This window comes from Bison bison, unplaced genomic scaffold, assembly GCF_000754665.1.
Source record: "Bison bison bison isolate TAMUID 2011002044 unplaced genomic scaffold, Bison_UMD1.0 scf7180017864215, whole genome shotgun sequence".
Taxonomy (NCBI): domain Eukaryota; kingdom Metazoa; phylum Chordata; class Mammalia; order Artiodactyla; family Bovidae; genus Bison; species Bison bison.
Window position 1 is genome coordinate 248,176 of NW_011494787.1, and position 7,874 is coordinate 256,049.

A 7,874-nucleotide genomic window follows, 5' to 3' on the forward strand; every position below is an offset into this window, starting at 1 on the left:
GCTGAAGAAGGCTTTCTTATCTCTTCTTGCTATTCTTTGGAACTCTGCATTCAGATGTTTATATCTTTCCTTTTCTCCTTTGCTTTTCGCTTCTCTTCTTTTCACAGCTATTTGTAAGGCCTCCCTTAATTATGCAATAAGCCACAGAAGTGGTCCCTCTATTAAAGGCTAATGAAAACATGCCCAGATTATAAATGCTTATTTGACTGATCTAAAAACAGTCTGCATTCATAGATGCTATAACTAGAAAGAAAAGCAACAAAGTTATTACTGTACTAGTCAGGAGAGTGATTACCTCTAGAGGGAGGAAAGAAGGGGGCTGAGACCAGAGTGGAGGACATAAAAAACTTCTGGGATGGTGGGTAATGTTTCTATTGCTAGATGACACATGGGTGTTTTATACTATTCAGTATACTATAAATTTGCATTTCTGCAACAACAACAGTGAAGCACTACGCTCTCCAAAGAAATGCAAATCAATGCAACCACTGTTACAGGAGAAAAAGAGTACTGGGTCTAAAGTCCAAAGCCCTAATTTGAATCTCAGGTTGGCAACTTATCATTTGAGTAACTTTGAAAGTGAAAAGTTAAAGTTCTCAGTCGCGTCCAACTCTTTTTGACCCCATGGACTGTATAGTCCATGGAATTCTCCAGGCCAAAATACTGGAGTGGCTAGCCTTTCCTTTCTCCAGGGGATCTTCCCAACCCAGGGATCAAACCCAGGTCTCCCACATTGCAGGTGGATTCTTTACCAGATGAGCCAGAAGGGAAGCCCAAGAATACTGGAGTGGGAGTAACCTTGGTAAATCCTATAACCTCTCTAAGCCTCAGTTTTCCTATAAGTAAAATGTAGATGTCACAAGGTACATTGATTCTTGAGATAATACATGTGAAAATCCTTTGTTACAAAAGTGTAAACTTGAAGCTCAGTTGGTAAAGAATCCACCTGCAATGAGGGAGACCCCGGTTCAATTCCTGGGTCGGGAAGATCTGCTGGAGAAGGGATAGGCTACCCACTCCAGTATTCTTAGGCTTCCCCTGTGGCTCAGCTGCTAAAGAATCCACCTGCAATGAGGGAGACCTGGGTTCGATCCCTGGGTTGGGAAGATCCCCTGGAGAAGGGAAAGGCTACCCACTCCAGCATTCTGGCCTAGAGAATTCTATGGATTGTATAGTCCATGGGGTCACAAAGAGTCGGACACGACTGAGCAAATTAAAAAAAAAAAAAAAAAACTTGGTTGATATTATTTGGAATTGTTATTACAATTGTGTGAGACATTATCTAAGAAAATGAGGGTCTGGGGCCCACATACCACTAAATGAGTTCATTGGTTTTGTGTCCTGTGTAAAGCACTTCCACATTCTCACTGGTCCTGGGCCTGCCTCCTCTCTGGCTTCCTCCTTGTGACACAGACCTTGAGCTCATGCTCTACTGTGGCCTTACACTCCCAACTGTGTGTCATGCATTCTCTGAACCCTGCTTCCCATATACTGCTTCTCCTGTATGGAATTCTTTATTCCCCTGGCCCACTCTTTCAGTTTATCACTCAATCCATTCATTCAACAAATATTCGCTGAGTACCTACTATGGGGCAGGTACCAAGGATAAGTTGCTACCCTCATGAAGCTTACATTCTGATGATGGCTAACTCCTACTCTCCCCTCTGTGGCTCAATTCAAGTATCACCACTAGCTCTAGGATTCTTTCCCAAATGTCCTCTACACATTAACTTTCCATAACCACCAGTCAGCAATCCCCACTGAGTTGTTACTATACTTCTTTGCCCTCATAGAATTCTCTGCATGCAAATACTAATCTGTCTTGCCTATTCATGTAGAACATGATCTCTTGAGTATAGAGAAAAGCACATAATAATAATAAATAGCTGTGCACCAAGTGCTTAATACATGGCTGGCATAATTCTAAGTACTTTTACATATTAATGTATTTAATTCTCATAAAAACTATATGAGGTGAGCATTATTACTGATCCAGTTTGAAGGTGAAGAGACTGAGGCACAAGGAGGTAAAGTGACTTGCCCAAAGCCACAGAGCTGGTAAGCAGTGGAAGCATAACTAGATTTGCTGACATTCCCACACCTGGTCACTATACTCCTACACCCTCACAGTTAGGAGACACTATAGATGTTAGGTGGCAGAGGAAGGGCAAAGAGAGGGTAGAAAGGAAAGCCATTCACTCAGAAAATAATAGGATAAGGAGGCCTTTTTTATCAGGTACTTGTAGCTGGAATGGGCCTAAGAGAAGGAGAGGTTTCTCTCTAAATTTCTGCATCTATTCCTATTTCCTCTATCCCTTCGCTCCCTTAAACTTAAGCTACCTTGGGATTATCCAATCAATTAGAATATGCTTTAATTAATGGCATTGTTCAAGCTGGTCTGTGTTCTTTCAAGCCCCAAAAGACAACTTCAAGAACCAGGGGATTGAGGACTCAAGGATTGCAGTCCTCCCTGTCAGTCAACCTCAGATCCTCATGGTGTGAAACACGGCTGGGGATGCAATGTGAAGACAGGTTTTCAAGGCTGAATTGGGCCCCAGAGATCACCTGATCCAGCAGCAACAAACTTAAAGGCCTGTGAAGGAGAGCAGCTACGAGAACTGTGGAAGCAGGCAGGGTATGGGACAGCAGGTGTGAAGTGGCCTGTACAGAAATCAAGCACAACAAACAGTGCAAAGTAATTCTGCTTTTTATAACTTTGTGTAGAACTTCTGGTTAAACATAGCACATTGAAACCATGCATTTATCTCTACTTCCTCCTCCAACACTAGTAATATGACAATGAAAGAATTTAAGTGTGAATCTGTAAGGACAAAGAGGGAAAACAGGACAACGGCAGTCAAAAGATATCAGCAAGGCTTTGAAAAATGGAAGTGATCCTGACTTAATAATAATACACAGAAAGCTGAAATTATAATACACTTATAATACACAGAAAGCTGAAATTAAGCAAAGCTGAGAATTAAGCATGAAGAAAGTGAAGTCATTAAGAAGCAAACCAATCTGTCCCTCAGAACCACACAAAAGCTCTGAATTTGCACAAAACAGAAAACTCAAATGACTGGGGCAAGGGATGAGGATGAAAACAAGATTAAAAGCAGCAGAGAGGCCCACTCAAGTACCCAAGCGATTACAATTCTCTACTTTGGTAGAAGACTGGAGGTTTTGCCAGTTCTCTCTTGAGCACATAAGACTTATCAGAAAATGAAAATTAGGTACCTCAGTGAAAACAGTAGCATTAAGTGAAATTATATATACAGAAGAGGGAGACCCAACATAGAAGTTTTACATATCTTTCTTTAAACTTATTCCTAATACAGGGTGTATTGAAAGCAGTATTTTTTTAATTTCCATTTTCTAATCACTTGTTGCTATTCACCACTGACCTTGTATCCAGTGACCTTACCAATTTCGTCTAATAATTCAAATTCCACATCTGTGGGATCTTCTGAACTTTGTGTGCACAATTATATCATCTACAAATAATAAGAGTTTTATTTCTTCCTTTCCATTCATTTTGTTTTTCTCCTTATTTCCCCGGCTAGTACTTTCAGTACAATGTAAGACAGAAGTGGCACTGGGGACGTCACTGTCTCCTGCCTGATCTTTCAGGAAAACTTTCCAAATTTCACATTATGTTTACTATAGCTTTTACTATTTTTTGGCAAATTCTTATCTTAATAAGGAAGTTTCCCTTCACTCCTCATTAGCTAAGAGTTTTGGGGGATTTTTTATCATGAATGAATGTTGAATTTTATCAAACGTACTTCATCTACTGAACTCATCATATGACTTTTCTCCATTATTGTGTTAATTTGGTCAATTGCATTGACTAATTTCTTAATGTCAAACCAACTTGGATTTCCTACATAAATCCAACTTGGTCATGATGTATTATCTTTTCTTTATGTTGTTGAACCAGTTTGCTAATATTTTGTCAGAATTTTTGTATCATTATCCAAGAGTGATTTACCTATAATTTTCCTTTCTTGCAATGGACTTTAATAGCTTTGTAAAATGGAGACAACTCACCATAATGTATAGTGTTGTTCTGAGAATTAAATGAGAAACCAATGTGAAATCTTTTAGCCCATATCCTGGTACACAGTAGATATTCAACAAATATTTATTGAAAGACCAGAATAAACTCCAGCTCTAATCACATAAAACTTGAGAATAAAATGTATACAAAACACTTGAAAGAATAAATCAATAAAAACAACAAAGGCTTCATACATAAAACCAGTAAATAGGGTTTGATACATAACAATCTAATTTCTAGAGCCTCAGTTGATGTTCAGACCCTTACTCAAAATCTAGAGCCCAGTGAAGACAAACTCCAAACCAGGAAGAATAGGAGAGAAGGACTAAAATCCCTATCATACCCACTTTTTCACTCCCCAGCAGTAATTTCCAATTCCATCATCTTTATAAAAAATGGACTAAAGAGGGTGGCATCCTAAGATGGCAGAGGAATAGGACGAGGAGACCACTTTCTCCCCCTACAAATTCATCGAAAGAACATTTGAAAGCTGAGCAAATTCTACAAGACAACTTCTTAATGCTGGCAGAGGACATCAGGCACCCAGAAAGGCAGCCCATTGTCTTCGAAAGGAGGTAGGACAAAATATAAAAATAAAAAGAGAGCCAAAAGAGGTAGGGATGGAGATCTGTCCCAGGAAGGGAGTCTTAAAAAAGAGAGAAGTTTCCAAACACCAGGAAACTCTCTCACCAGCGGGTCTGTGGCGAGTCTTGGAATCTCAGAGGGCAACATAACCAGGAGGAAAAATAAATAATTAAAACGCACAGATTATGTGCCTAATGGCAACTCCCAGTGGAGAAGCAGCACAGACGCTTGCATCCGCCACTAGCAAGCGGGGCTGGACAGGGAGGTGCAGGCTGGACAGGGAGGCGTGGGCTGCATTGCTTAAGGTAAGGAGCGGGGCATTCTGAGGGAACTGACTTGAGATAGCAACCCAGACTGTGGGATAGCCAGAGAGAGAGAAAAATAAGAGAGAGAGAGAGAACTATCCCACTAAAAGCCCTAACCTAAGACACTGCCAGGCCCGCTCACAGAACAAAGGACTAAGCAGAGCTAGCTGGCTGCAGACCAGCCCATCCCCCAAGGAAGACAGGCAGGCGAGGGCAGCCAGAGCCAGAAGGGGGCAATCACGGCCCCAGAGAGGCATCCTCTACCAAACTGCAAGCAGGCTTCATTGCTAACCAAGACTTCTTGGGATTCTGGATGGTTGACATCCGCCAGGAGGGTTGCAGCCAGAGATCAGCTCCCCAGAAGAGACACACGGCACACCTGAGAAGGTGCACCCGCTGTACACCCAGAAAACCGAGCAGCTGGGATAGGGGAGGCAATAAGATGCACCCCCTACCTGGGGGTGACTGCGCCTGCCAAACACCTAGTCACCTGAACTGCTCGGACCTGGGAAGGGCACAAAACACAGGCCCACTGAGTCTGCGCCTTTGTGGAGTACCCAAGAACCTGGACCTGAGCAGCTTAGACCTGGGAAGTGTACGCAACCCAGGGCCAGCATCAGACAGTTCATGCCATAGCAACCTGGAGCCTGAGAAGTGTAGATCACGAAAGCACACACACCGTGAGTGGGGGCAAACCCAGTGCAGCTGACACACTGCAAGCACTCCCCACACACGCCAGTGATGTTTCTTTGCAGTATTCCTCCCTCCCCACAGCATGACTGAACAAGTGAGCCTAAAAAAGTGACCACCATTGCCACGTTGTGTCAGGGCAGAAATGAGACACTGAAGAGACCAGCAAACAGAAGAAGCTAAAATAAACAGAGGGAACCGCTTTGAAAGTGACAGGTGCAACAGATTAAAATGTTGTACTTAGCACCGACTACATAAGAAGAGGCCTATAGATCTTGAGAAGTATAAGCTGGATGAAGGAACGATCTGAAAATGAACTGACCCCACACTGTCCGCAACAGTGCCAGAGAAAGTCCTAGATATATTTGTACCATTATCACTTTTTAATTTTTTTTTATTTTTAAGTCCTCTATTACTCCTTTAATTTTCATTTTTATAACCCACTATTACCTTGCAAAAAAAAAGACCCTATTTTTAAAGCAAACTTCATATATATTTTTTCTAATTTTTTGACTTTATTTTCTTCTTTTAATATTGTATTTTTGAGAATCTAACCTATACTCTAGATTTTTAATCTTTGCTTTTTGGTATTTGTTATCAATTTTGTACCTTTAAGAACCTAATCTTAGTACCCATTTTCACTTGGGAGCAAGATTACTGGCTTGATTGCTCTCTCCCCCTTTTGACTCTCCTTCTTCTCCACCAGGTCGCCTCTATCTCCTCCCTCCCCCTTCTCTTCTCTACCCAATTCTGTGAATCTCTTTGTGTGTTCCAGGCTGTGGAGAACACTTAGGGAACTGATTACTGGCTGGATCTGTCTCTCTCCTTTTGATTCCCCTTTTTCTCCTCCTGGCCACCTCTGTCTCCTTCCTCCCTCTTCTCTTCTCTGTGTAACTCCATGAACATCTCTGAGGGGTCCAGACTGTGGAGAGCACAAAGGGAAGTGATTACTGGCTAGCTTGTTCTCTCCCCTTTTGATTCCCCCTCTTCTCCTCCTGGTCACCTTTATCTCCCTCTTCCCTCTTCTCTTCCTCATGTAAACCTCTCTGGGTGTCCCTCACTGTGGAGAAACTTTTCATCATTAACCTAGATGTTTTATCATCAGTGCTGTATAGATGGAGAAGTCTTGAGGCTACTGTAAGAATAAGACTGAAAACCAGAGGCAGGAGGCTTAAGTCCAAAACCTGAGAACACCAGAGAACTCCTGACTCCAGGGAACATTAATCGATAAAAGTTCATCAAAGCCTCATACCTACACTGAAACCAAGCACCACCCAAGAGCCAACAAGTTCCAGAGCAAGGCATACCACACAAATTCTCCAGCAACACAAGAACATAGCCCTGAGCTTCAATATACAGGCTGCCCAAAGTCACACCAAACCCATTGACATCTCAAAACTCACTACTGGACACTCCATTGCACTCCAGAGAGAAGAAACCCAGCTCCACCCACTAGAACACCAACACAAGCTTCCCTAACCAGGAAACCTTGACAAGCCACCCATCCAAACCCACCCACAGCGAGGAACCTCCACAATAAAGAGGAACCACGAACTGCCAGAATACGGAAAGGCCACCCCAAACACAGCAATATAAACAAGATGAAAAGGCAGAGAAATACCCAACAGGTAAAGGAACGGGATAAATGCCCACCAAACCAAAGAGAAAGAGATAGGGAATCTACCTGATAAAGAATTCAGAATAATGATAGTGAAAATGATCCAAAATATCGAAAATAAAATGGAGTTACAGATAAATAGCCTGGAGACAAGGATTGAGAAGATACAAGAAATGTTTAACAAGGACCTAGAAGAAATAAAAAAGAGTCAATATAAAATGAATAATGCAATAAATGAGATCAAAAACACTCTGGAGGGAACCAACAGTAGAATAACAGAGGCAGAAGATAGGATAAGTGAGGTAGAAGATAGAATGGTAGAAGTAAATGAAGCAGAGAGGAAAAAAGAATTAAAAGAAATGAGGACAACCTCAGAGACCTCTGGGACAATGTTAAACACCCCAACATTTGAATCATAGGAGTCCCAGAAGAAGAAGACAAAAAGAAAGACCATGAGAAAATACTTGAGGAGATAATAGTTGAAAACTTCCCTAAAATGGTGAAGGAAATAGTCATCCAAGTCCAATAAACCCAGAGAGTCCCAAACAGGATAAACCCAAGGCGAAACACTACAAGACACATATTAATCAAATTAACAAAGATAAACACAAAGAAC